This window comes from Moschus berezovskii, chromosome 7 (assembly GCF_049115385.1).
Source record: "Moschus berezovskii isolate FMDL1 chromosome 7, NW_MosBer_1.0, whole genome shotgun sequence".
NCBI classification, from domain to species: domain Eukaryota; kingdom Metazoa; phylum Chordata; class Mammalia; order Artiodactyla; family Moschidae; genus Moschus; species Moschus berezovskii.
Window position 1 is genome coordinate 37,406,397 of NC_142466.1, and position 12,894 is coordinate 37,419,290.

Below are 12,894 nucleotides of genomic sequence, written 5' to 3' on the forward strand. Positions count from 1 at the left end.
TTTCTGCTGCCAAATTCTGCTTCGAGGGCTTCATGGGTTTATCCTTACATGCACCTTAGTGACGTCCTGTAGTTTGTCTCTTCTAAACTCAAGTTCATTTTCTATGTCTACTTATTGCTAAACGGGCGACAAAATGTCTACATCTGGAAGGAAAGAAACCCCTCATATATTTTTGCCTTTTCCTCTGAAAAATATCCTGTTGTGCATGTGGGGAGAAGCATGTTAGTAATAAGAGGAGGAAATGATGGGGTCAGCCGGACTGTTAGAGACAGTCCAGATGAAATTTAAAGACGGAAATGCGGTGACGGTTTTTGAGAAAACTGGGTGATGTGCATTTCAAAATCTACAGCCCAAAATCCAGACTCGGCTAAAACATACCGAGAAGCTTAGCTCAGACCTACAAGGTTCACTCCTTCTAAACATAAAACAAGGAAACATGGAAGTTTTGCTCTTTCTCTTTAATAAAGAACGTTAACAACCTGCTTTGGGGAACACAAATCTTTTTATAGAGTAAGAACTAGCTCTTTAAAAATGGGAAATACATGTGGGATGGTGTTTATTTATGCACACGTAAGTATACACATATGCAACGATTATTAATATTTACATACACATACACGTATGGAAATAATTGTCTCCGAAAGTGGTTTAGATTTAGAAACAATTGGCAGACAAAGAAAGGAAAGCTGAGAATAGTCCAGTCTGCAAAACCATCCCAAAGGACAACAGTCCCAACAATAGGAAGGCTGATAGCATAATAATCCCCATAAAATACCATGGGGAGGAGCGAGTGGAGGATTCTCCAGTATTTTTATGGATTCATAGGAAAGATTTTAGAACACAAGTTCTTTTCAAATCAACTTTTATTTCCTTATGCAAAGAGAGATCGATAGCTTCAAAGGAACGTAGGTGGGTGTCAGAATCTTGCCAATGGGTGGTAACTGCCACGTTTGGGTGGATGTTTGCTAGATGGAGGGAGAAAAAAAGAAAGCAAGCCGTCCCTTCTGAAAAGATATTTCCACCAAACATGTCACTGTCCACTACTGAGGATGCGCTTTTTTCTGTCCTTGCAGGATTCCAGGTTGATTTTTATCTCCGTACAACACATGCCATGGAATATTTACATGTTTGGGTACATTAACAAAGAGAAAAAACACAAAACAAAACAAAATTTAAAAACCCACACGGCACACACACATACACACACAAAATGGGATTGTGCTCCTTTGTTTTGCATTTTCTGTACCCCAGATTGCGGTAATTATCTCCCTGGCTTTACAAGCCTTGTCTTTCATTCTAAAGGCAGTTTTTGGAATCGCGTTACACTTAACTCAGTTTAACAAATAAGAGTAGTCTGGCAAAATGGCACCATGTGCTTTCCACAAATATTTGTGGTATAGGCAAGCTCTCAATGTTTTCATTATGCCCAAGGTTCTTTGGTTTGAAAGCAAGTGGAATAACGTAAAGAAGAGAGAGAAGCATGGATTTGGGAACTGGGTGCATGTTGGATGCACTTTGCAGATCCTTCTGTGCCAGAGAACTGAAAGGAGGGAAAAGATACAATTTAAAAATAACCGGGAGAATAAAAAAAGCGAAGGTTTGGAGGCATTTAGCAGAGCACAGTTTACCCTGGCGTGAGCTCCGGGCTAATGATGAAATAATAACATTTGGCGCCTAGAGCCCCAGAGACTGACAATGTGTGCCCTGTAGCCTGTGCGCTTCACGTTTGCCGGGCTCTGTAGTCGGGACAAAGAATTGTAGCACCAGAGGCAAGCAGAGAAGGGGTGAGAGCAAGAGTCTGCACTCAAGTTGACTGTAATATAAATATACATACACTGTGCTACAGATGTTCCTCATTGGCGAAGGCTGGCACATCATTACGCTCTGTGCTTCATAATATTTTAATGAGCTTTTTCTCCAAATAGCAGCAAAAATGAACAATAAGAAGCTCTCAGGGAGAGAAAGTTGGTGTTGTTTTTGTCCCTGGGAAAAAAATTCTCATAATAGATTATATTAGTAATGGCAGGGAAAAAAAAAACATACTAGTCTGGGCTTAATAAAATGGAATTGAGTTTAAAATATAGTTTCTGAAACTAGTTTCCTTTTTTTTCTATTTTCTTCAACTCTAACAGTTCATTTAGGCTAAAGGAATAACGTAAGAGTTATAGCGTAATTCTGGGTGATTGTTTCTCTAGCTTTCCCCTTTTCTCTCTCCCTCTTTTTCTCTTTTTAGAGGAAAAAAAAAAAACAGAAAGCCCTAAGTGGAACTGTTGCAACAATGCTGTTAATATATTGTGCCAATTAAAGTCTTGAAATAAATAACAAACCACTTAATATGTGTTGTAAATGTTGTGCTGATTTAAGCATTGTTACGCATAGATTATATCTCTTCAGGGGCCTGATGGCTGGGTCCTCAGTGGAGATTTCCTTTTTGAATGTGTGTGTGTGTTCCCGATTATTCCTTTTTTATTTTGCTATAGGGTAAATTCCAAATAAAGACCTAAATACTTAGGGAAAGTTTGCTACCTTCAATACTGTAGCCAGTTTTCATCATTAGTACCCCTGCAAGGAAAAGAATTATTTCTGGCCATATTCAGTAGTTCCTTTAAAAAAGAAAAAACTCGACGGCAAAATGAGAGTATGCCCCTTATTTTAGGATATAGTCTTTTGAAGATGTTCTTTACACAGATCTTCTTATTTTAAGGTAAGGCAAGTGAGAGAATTTAGTTTGTGAACACATGAGCAGCAAAATTAAAATAAATGGAATAATACCTACTAACCTTTAGATGTTATTTTGAGAAAGACAACAAATTTCCACATAAAAAAATTTGTATATTCAGGAATGAAGTACAGATACTGTCTTCTTAGTCTGTGGATTAGACATCATTATTATTTGGAATGTCCATTTCTCATGTAAGCATTCTATCATTTCTAAGGTTGATGTTTTTTATTGATGATAGAATATGCCCAGACCTCTTCCCTTTTTGTAAATCCCACTGCACTATATGTAAGGATTAATGAAAGAGGGAAATCTCATTTCAAGGGATTCATCAGACAATTAGGCTTAAATAACTCAAATTTGCTTTCACTTTTTGCATTTTGACTTTAGGAAATGACAAACAAAAACAGAGGACCTCAAGGATAAACTCATATGAAATAACTTTTAAAGAAAGTTTCTAAAATATTATTTAAAGACTACTTAATTGTCTGCTGCTGCTGCTGCTAAGTCACTTCAGTCGCCTTTTATATATCTCCTTCTTTGGAATATAAAATACTGTTAATAGGGAAGGCTGGAGGCACTACAAAACTTGTCATGCCCTCCAAATCTGAATTTAAATGAAATTGAATTATGATGAGCACAGTTTTAGTGTCGTTTATTTCAGTTTTTTAGAAGTGGATATCATATGCATGACAGTTTTGTTAACTTAATTGACCAGAATATATTAACGATCTGAATTTCACTTCCAGGTATCCTAGATAAATGCCCTGGATGTCATAATGCAGTGTGTATGTATATGTGTGTATACTCTGAAAAAGAGTTTTCTGTGTATGTAGATAAACTGATATGAAAGGTACAAAATGGGCATTTGTGGCTTTTCATGAATTCTTGATTTCTAATAAGTGGCCTGAAGAGTTAATAATTTTTTTAAGAAAAACAGATTAATAAGAGTAAGTTAAACTGCATGTGGGCAGAAAGAGCTAATTAAATAAGATGTAGTGTAGTAGTATAGCTCTGTATTGAAAGCCTGTACTCGAAAGCCTGTACTCGGTGGTAGCTGGATCATATGGACTCAAACCCTTACACTTTCATTTAATAGCTGGGACCTTGAGCAAGTTTATTAACCTCACCATGCTTCAGTTTATCCGTCTGTGAAATGGAGATGATGGTAATACCTTCATTATAGTCTCATAAGGATGATATGTGTTAATAAATGTAAAGTGCTTGAAACAGTGCCTGGCACATAAGTACTGAATAAGTATTTGCTATCATCATCATCATTATTATCATTACTATTTAATGAATCCAGTATGCTACTATTTTATCTCTCTGCTTGCTCTTTGAACCAGGCAATAGAAGTCCTCAGTCTCAGATTCAGCTCTACATTGACTGGCTTTGTGATCTTCAGTTAGCTTGTCTCAATCTTCTGTTTTCTTTAGCTGTAAAATTAGGGAAAATTAAGAGATAATTTATGAGTCTAGTTGCATATTAGAACATAAGCCTTTTCCAATAATTCACAAGTTGACCAGGAATATCTAATGATGCTACAAAGAAAAATGGGGATTCAGGGGAGCTAAAGTTCAGGGCAGAGGGGTTGAAAAGTGTCAAAACTATTACCCTCTCCCAAATCATGCCTGAGAGAGTTTTACCTTCTGTACGTAGTACCTCAAAATCTCAGGGGGCACAGCATAAAATATTGGGGCTACCATGAACAGCTGAGGGTCACTATGGTCTAAGGCTGCCTTTAGAGGCTGTAGCCTCAGTTTGTATCTCTCTCTGGAGAATAATTTGTACCTAGATCCAAACCAGGGATGAGACAAACCATAAACTTGTCTTCAGGGATCTACGTCTTCTTTTCTCTGGACCCTCAGCCTTCCTGGCTCTCTGGAGTATTTTAATCCATTCCATAAAATTAAATTAATATTTAAAAAACCAAAAACAAACAGAGGCATAAGGAGATTCTTTTGAGAGCTGAAGTTGCATTTTCTTTTTCAGAAGAGTCTCTCCTGTCCTCTGACCAGAGGACACTCTGCAAAACAATGTGCTTCTCAACCAGAGTCAGTGTGGAAGATAAAACACCCATGCACTACACAGTTTCCCTAGATGTCAGCACTGACAGTTTCTACCTATGAGTGTCAAAAAGATTTAATATTCTATCTGTCTAATGATAATAACACCTAACAGGTCCTGAGTACTTACTCTGAGCCATGCTGCTTTCTAAGTGCCTTCCATATATTAACTTGTGGATTCTTCACCAAACCCTCTAAGGCATTTTTCTTCCATGTCTCAGATGGAAAATTGGACACCGAGGTGCAGGTCACACCATAAGGAAGTAGTACAGCTAATGCTGAAATCCAGTCTTCCTCTAACTAGAGCCCCTCGTCCCCTAGCAGTCATGCCAGGACACAACTCCAATAATAAGTGCCATACAATAAATTTCAAAAAGTAAAGTCAGAAAAGTTTCCCAACCAGCTATTAGGATTTATGACTACTAACTCAGATGATAAGATACATCTATCTCCCATTCGCCAGTTTTAAAAATAAGAATGCTTTACTCTTTGGATAGTGATTTCACATCTTGTTCTGATTTGAATTTCCCAGTGACTGAGAAGTAAGAAAAACATCCAGATTTTGGAAAAGTACAAGTTAACACTTCCTTCTCTTGCCCATAGATTTTACTTTAGGTTGTTTCTAAGGAAATTTACTCAGCACTACGTACATACTAGCAAGCTGTGTAAGAAAACCCACTAGTTCCTCTTAAGACACTGAACCAGGATCTAAATTTGGTAGCAGTGGGAGAATCTCTGGCTTATGTGGATCTGAGAGACCTCCTTCAAGTTGTATTAAGGTTGTTACTATTACTCTACCACTGTCACCAGGTGGGTTAAAACCTCTAGTTCAATTAGTACTGTAACCAAATCTAACCCTTTCACAGTTGCCCAAGAAACAAGTGACTCCTTCATTGAGGAAAGAGTCCTGGCTGCCCAGTCTAGCCACCCTGCCTAAGCTTTGATTCCTTCTGCACTGCCAACCTTGAGGACTGACATTTTATTTTATTAAAGCAGTGCCATCCAGCTCATGTCTCCACTGAACTAAAAGGAAAAAGGCAGCCCAGTGTGATTTAAAACTCTGAGTGAATTTTGAAATAGTGAATGGAGTTGAAGCTGGATTAACTCGGAATATGAATATTGTTTTCTATATTAAAAAGTTAAAAAAAGAAAGTTTCTGTCAAAAATATATTTTGATATTAATATCTTTTAAGTTTTGCCTCAAGAAAATAAATGGCAATGCCAGCAGTATTAAGCAGATGTAACAAATTGTGGTTCTTTATTAATATCAATTATAGCTCTACATATAAACATTCTTTTCATCTTCTCAGGATGGTGTAATGCAAGACATGTCTTATCAAAATCTTGATCACTATTAGAATGTGTTAAAAGCTCAATATTTAGTGAAAAGAACTCCAGATTATGCTGGGAATAATGTGAAGTATACTTGTACATGGACTTGCCTACTGACTCACACAGTAAAGAATCTGCCTACAATGTGGGAAACCCAGGTTCAATTACTGGATCAGAAAGATACCCTGGAGGAGGGCATGACAACCCACTCCAGTATTCTTGCCTGGAGAACCCCATGGACAGAGGAGTCTGAGAGGGTACAGTCCACGGGGTCACAAAGAGTCGGACACAACTGAGCAACTAACGCTTTCACTTTCACAAACATGCACATATAGCTTGTGACATCATAAAATAGTATACCAGATAGTTATGCAGCCAAGTCTAGAGTACTTTCTGCTAGGTGTGTCAAGACTAGGATTTTCCTTTTTTTTTTTTCTTTTTTGTTTCAATTTTTTTCAATAGTTGATTTACAATGGTGTGTTAGTTTTAGAGGTACAGCAAAATGAGTCAGTTAAAAATATACATATATCCACTCTTTTTTTTGGATTCTTTTCCCATAAAGGTCATTATAGGATATTGAGTAGAGTTCCCTGTTCTATAGAACACATTCTTATTGGTTATTAGTGTTTATATGTCAATCCCAATTTCCAAATTTATCCCTCCCACATCTTACCCTGTAGTAACCAAAACTTTGTTTGTTTCCTACATCTGTGACTCTGCTTCTGTTTTGTAAATAAGTTTATTTGTATCCTTTTTTCTAGATTCCACATATAAGTGGTATCATATGGCATTTGTCTTACTGTGTCCGACGTACTTTGCTCAGTATGACAGTTTCTACATCCATCCATGTTGCTGCAAATTGCACAATTTAGTTCTTTTTTATGGCCGAGTAATATCCCACTGTATAGACATACCATACCTTCTTTGTGCATTCCTCTGTTGATGGACATTTACGTTGCTTCCATGTCCTGTCTAACAGTAAATAGTGCTCCAGTGAGCATTGGTGTACATGGAGAAAAGGGAACCCTCCTAAACTGTTGATGGGAATGTAAGTTGGTGTAGCCACTATGGAGAACAGTATTGAGGTTCCTTAAAAACCTAAAAATAGAACTACCCTATGACCCCGCAATGAGAAAACCATAATTTGAAAAGGTACAAGCCCAGAATTTTCTATTCACTTCTTTACTTGTAACATAAAGTTCAGAAGTTAGGGTAAATGGCTTTGAACTCTCACACCACCTTTTAAGAGCAGCCCAAACTGGGGAGAGTGACTTAAATTTTCTGAGCCCAAGTTTACTTATCTTCAAAACATGAGTAACAATTCCTGCTTTACAGCATTACCAGAATTTAAGAAAACTTGTATGCTGTCTCCATCAGAAGGCATGGCTCATAGTAGTTGCTCTATAAATAATATAGCTGCTCTTTCTGTAATTATTTCTACCTTACACTCTCTATTTGTCTGTATGTTGCTAATACCATTACAAATCCAGTCAAGTTCTTTGTGATTAGATTGTATACTTCTACCTTGGTCAGAGAGCAAATAATCACGTGGAAAAATTATACAGAGGACATGACGGTATAGGGATTGAGAAAGAGAAGATCAAGACAAGAAAACTGAGTTATCTCTTATTGTTTTCCTGAATCTGATATTTAAGGAGTAAGGGAGTAGCATGTGACAGTTTTATCTTTAGTGCTAAGAGGTGGCAAATTGTCATGCAACTAAAGAAAAGACGTGATACTCAGGAGTAAGACATTGGTTGCAGAAGTCCTTTGTCAATATGACTCACTGGCAAGTATCCAAGGATGTACAATTCTAATTCCTTTTTACTGAATGAATGTTTATGTTTATGAAAAGAGCTTATAAGCATTGACTTGATTTCCCTACAAAACAAAATTGCCATCATGAAGATGACCTTGTTGTAGTTACTGAGTAGGTTTGTTTCAGCACACCCATCTGAAGGCATACTACTCCAGCACACTGAAAAAAAGAGTCTTACTCAAATTTAGGGAAAATCTTATAAAAGGCCTCCCTCGAAAACCTAGTGTTGAGCAGTCTTCCAGTTCTTTCTTTTCCAGGGAAATAGTGCCTATGAGTGTGTCCCTTGATAAGCAGCCCAAGAACAGAACTGGAGAAAGCTGAGACACAGATGGCAAATGTCTGGGCTGTCCTTCCTGGCACAGGCATGTTTGTGACCAGCTCCATGGCCCATGCGATGGATTCAACTGGATAGGAGCCTAGCCCATTACAAATGATGGAGGGAATGGAGAAAATTGTTTCCCACAGAGAGGATGAAGTTCAGAAGGAAAACTGAATCTGCAGGTGAAACTTGCAGGCCTGCATGACCCTGGAAACATAACACAATCCAATCCAGCCCATAGGAGGAACTTCTTAGGCTCCACCATATGGTTCATAGTTCTCACAGTGCTAAAAGGGCTTTTTAAAAGAAAACCTAGTAGACATTTTCCCACTAGACTGGGCCTCAAAAACAGAGAACATTTTTACTGTAATTAGAAAATAAATTTGATATTTGCCTGGGGAAGACGAATGAGTCTTAATCTGGGTGATTCCAAAACATTTCTTGGTGAATGTAACAGGCAGGTCAAATTTAGCTCAGTAGGAGGAAAAACTCTGACAATTACATCTATCCAATACTGGAATGGTGGTTGTGGTTTAGTCGCTAAGTCATGCCCGACTCTTGCGACTCCAAGGACTGTAGCCTGCCAGGCTTCTCTGTCAATGGGGATTCTCCAGGCAAGAATACTGGAGTGGGTTGTCATTTCCTTCTCCAAGGGATCGTCCCAGCTCAGAAATCGGTCCTGGGACTCCTGCACTGCAGACAGATTTTTTACTGACAGATATGAGGGAAGCCCAAACAGGAAGGAGCTGAAGGTATTCCAGCAAAGGCTGAATAAGTACTAATTGGGCATGTTCTGAAAATTTATACCTTGGAAAAGTACTAGGCTAGAATCCTGAAATCCATAAAAATATTAGATAAAAGAGAAAAGTCTTGATATCAGAAAACACTGAAAAAAAAGCTGCATTGAATTATTTGTAGAAAGCAAAGCTAAACTGCTCTGCTTTCCTCTCTGCCATCCCACTCAAAAGCCCTGCCATTAACATAGGAGTTTGGTGTCCAGAAGCTAAGAGTGTTCACTGGGGAGAGTGCTTGCTTCCAGTGACTTCAGGATGAGGCTAGTTGCGAGCAAGAACTAGACGATGTTTAATCCATGTGTTTCTAGTGGAGTAGAAGCACACTCGTTTATCTGGCTCTAGTGGCAGCCTTTTCATAGCTCACCAGGTGTCCTCTGATGATTTGTACTACAGAATAGAGTATATTTCTCCAGTCTATATTCATAATATCTTTGCTTTACCATTCTTAAAGAGAATACTTTTAGTCCCAACTGTGTCAGAATCGTATTTAATATCCTTGATCATAGAAAATTCTATTGGCTTTTGCTTCTCAGTTTTCATTACCTGAATGCGCTCCACCCTTTCGCCACTCTTCAAAATCTATCTGATACTTTTTCACCCCTTGAACCCTCCTCTGGCTTTCCAATGAATTCTTTCTGGGAATTCTTCTGGGAATTCTAGGACTTCTTTCTGGGAACCTTTTGGGCTTCACAGAGCTGTGTATAGATCCCTACCATAGAACATATGACCAAGACCCACTACAAAATTTGCACAGCCCAGTGCAAAATGAAGATATAGGTCCCTTATTTATAAATGGGACCTTTGTGATTACACAGATGAAATGTTGTGAAGCCAACCCTATTTCTGATCAGATCCTGTGTTACATATTCTATGTTGATTTCAGGCTACTAGTCACTAGTCACCCTTATTTGTGGTAGCATCCAGAGTTCCAGTGAGGGGTTACTTCTTCCCCACTGTGCATATCTCAGCGCATCTATAAATCAAGGTGCCCCAGCCTCTCCTTCTAAGGAATAGATATGTGACTAAATTCCATTAACTCCTCTCTCTCCTCCCTTCCTATCTATTCTCTATTTCTTCCTCTCCTTCTCAGTTGTTGAAACTTGAAGCAAAGGATAAAGAATAAGGACAAAAAAATTTTAATGTATTTGTCCCCAGCAGTGCCCTCCAAGGCTGTTGAGAAGTTCTGATACTTACACCCTCACGTGTGCTAGTTTTTGAGTTCTTCTGTTTTCTAAGCCTGATACTCCAGCTTCTAGTTGGTCCTGTGAATGTCCCGAGAGCATTCCCATAACTTTGTCTCCCAGTTAAACAGCCAAAATTTGTTTCTGTTGCTTACAATCAAAGAACCCTATGAGTGACAGTATATCTCACTCTTTCTGGACTGGGGATTCTTTAGTCTAATTAAAATTATAGCATACACACACTAAGTAAATACAGAAAAGTGCAAAGTGTTTCACATATGGGATTTCTTTTAATTTTCAAAATGAACCTTCAAGAGTGTTACCATCTCCACCTTTTAGATGACACAAATGAAGTTCTGGGAGATCAAATAATTTCTGAGTCTTCCATTTACTTATTTATGGAATCAAGATTTTCAGACTAAGGTTTTTTCCAACTCCCAAGACCACACTGTTTTTGTTGCTGTTGTTGTTCTTTGCGTATACCAATTGTCTAGCACATTTCTTGGCACATTGTATTCCCAGTAACTATTCAGCGAGTGATTGAATAAGGAAGGAATGTTCCTACCCATATCTTCACCCAGTAGCAGTTCATAACCAATACCTAACGGCTGACAATTATAAAGTCAAGTTTTATCTTTTGCCTCTCTCATCATAAAATTTTATTTGCCATTTACTACTATGAAAACATTGGCAGATTCATCACTTATTTCTAAAACCGGCTTAGCATACCAATAATCTCAATTTATCAAATGATTTTTTTTAGTGGTTCACTGTGACTGTCACTTTCAAGATCAAAGGTACAATGACTGGCACAGATATATACATACGTATATATATGTATGTATATGTAATATAAATTTTGACTGCCAAGAAACAAACTGCAACTTTAGCTATGTTGGCCTTCACTTCAATAGAGACATTCAGAAATGATTTTCCTTTATCCATAAATCTTTGCAGAATCAATAATGGGGAAGGGGATAAAGGAATATAGAGTCTGAGAGTCTGCCTGAAAATGTAATTGTGCCAAAGTCCAACAGCACTGAGGAGAACCAGAAAGTCAAGAAGGTAGCTAGCGCGGTTCCAAATCCTACATGGGCTCTATCTAACTATTGTATAAACAGAGGAAATGCAGCTGGCAGGTAAAAACAAAGCCCATTATTTTCCCTCTTATGTGTGTCTAAACAATTCAATATAAACAAGATGTTACTGAGTAAGGACTAATCTTTACTGTTCCGTGTACAGGTTCAGAGGTTAAAAAAAAAAAAGCAATTAATTACAAAAGCTTCCAAACAATGCAAACAGCATTAAGCACAGTAATTATAAGATAAGCACTGAAGCAATTTTCAGTTGATTGGGTGTGGGTGTGCAGACGTAAGCCTACAGTTTGCCTGCTGATGCAAGAATGGTTTACATGCCAATTAGTGGTTATTGCTACTAATTATTAAAAACATTTTTAAGAGTAATTAAAAATTAAATGCACCTGTATGATGGCTCATAACTGTGTGGAAGTAAATTGCTCAGATTTTCCATATCAACCACACAGGAACCAATCGATAAGATGGAGAAGCAGTATGACACCACGTATCAGAAGTCCAACCAGATATGCATGTGCCTTCTCTGAGGAAGCATTGCTGGGATGTGTTTCTTCTACTCAAGTTTCTATGAATAAATGCTACCAAGTCAAGGCCTTTACAGCTCATGAGGATAGTAATTGAATGTGTAATCCTTTGATTCTGACTTTAGTTATAACCTCATTGCCATAAAATACTGTTGAGAAACCAAAGAAGCCAGGGAAAGATAAGACAGCCTCATCTAAGATCTCACTTTCCTTCTTAAAAGCTGTGCCAGAGAAGACAGCTTTAAAATCCTAGAATGAATACCAGGATCCCAGTCTCACCATTAACTATGTGACCATGGGTACATCAAGGGCTTCCCAGGTGGTGCCAGTGATTAAAAAAAAAAATACCCACCTGCTAATACAGGAGATGCCAGAGATACAGGTTCGATCCTTGGGTTGGGGAGATCCCCTGGAGGAGGGCGTGGCAACCCACTCCCGAATTCTTGCCTGGAGAATTCCATGGACAGAGTAGCCTGGCAGTCTACAGTCCATGGGATCACAAAAATCTGGACACATCTGAGAGAAAGAGAGACGGGCACATCACTAATCCAGCTGCCATCAGCTTCTTTACCTTCAAAGCAAGGAGACGTTTTAACTGCACTTGTAAATTCCTTCCAGTGAAAAAAATCTGTGTCCTGATGGGGCTAATGTTCATGTGACATGAATGAGAAGAAATAGATAATATTTACTGAGTGTTCATTTAGTCTCAGGCTTTTCCTTGGCTTTTCTCATATCCTTGGCTATTGTGCAGAATCACCTGAAGAGCTTTCCAAAGTATATTGTCAGGGCTTGTTCTCTAGAGATTCTGATTCAATTGGATGGAGGTGGGAACAAACATCCATAGCTTTTCAAAGCTCTCCAGGTGACTCTAATGGCTTAGAAAGTTGTAAATTACCAACATGCTTTCCATACATTAGATCGCATTTCTGATATTTTAAAATACTCTGCGAAATATGCATTTTTGTCCCCATTTTACAAATGAGGACATATATTTAGGGACTTTCAGTGTCTATCATAATACAAATGTGACAGAGACAGGATTG

At 38.1% G+C, this 12,894-nt stretch overlaps 1 long non-coding RNA gene across 1 annotated transcript; it reads right to left on the reverse strand.

Moving 5' to 3' along the window:
• LOC148777307 (uncharacterized) lies at positions 1–12,527 on the reverse strand. The gene is made up of 3 exons (XR_016037808.1): positions 12,204–12,527; positions 2,781–4,158; positions 1–1,983 (listed from the first exon to the last, which is right to left on the reverse strand). It is a non-coding gene; the product is annotated as an uncharacterized LOC148777307 (long non-coding RNA).
• Positions 12,528–12,894: the final 367 nt, after the last annotated feature.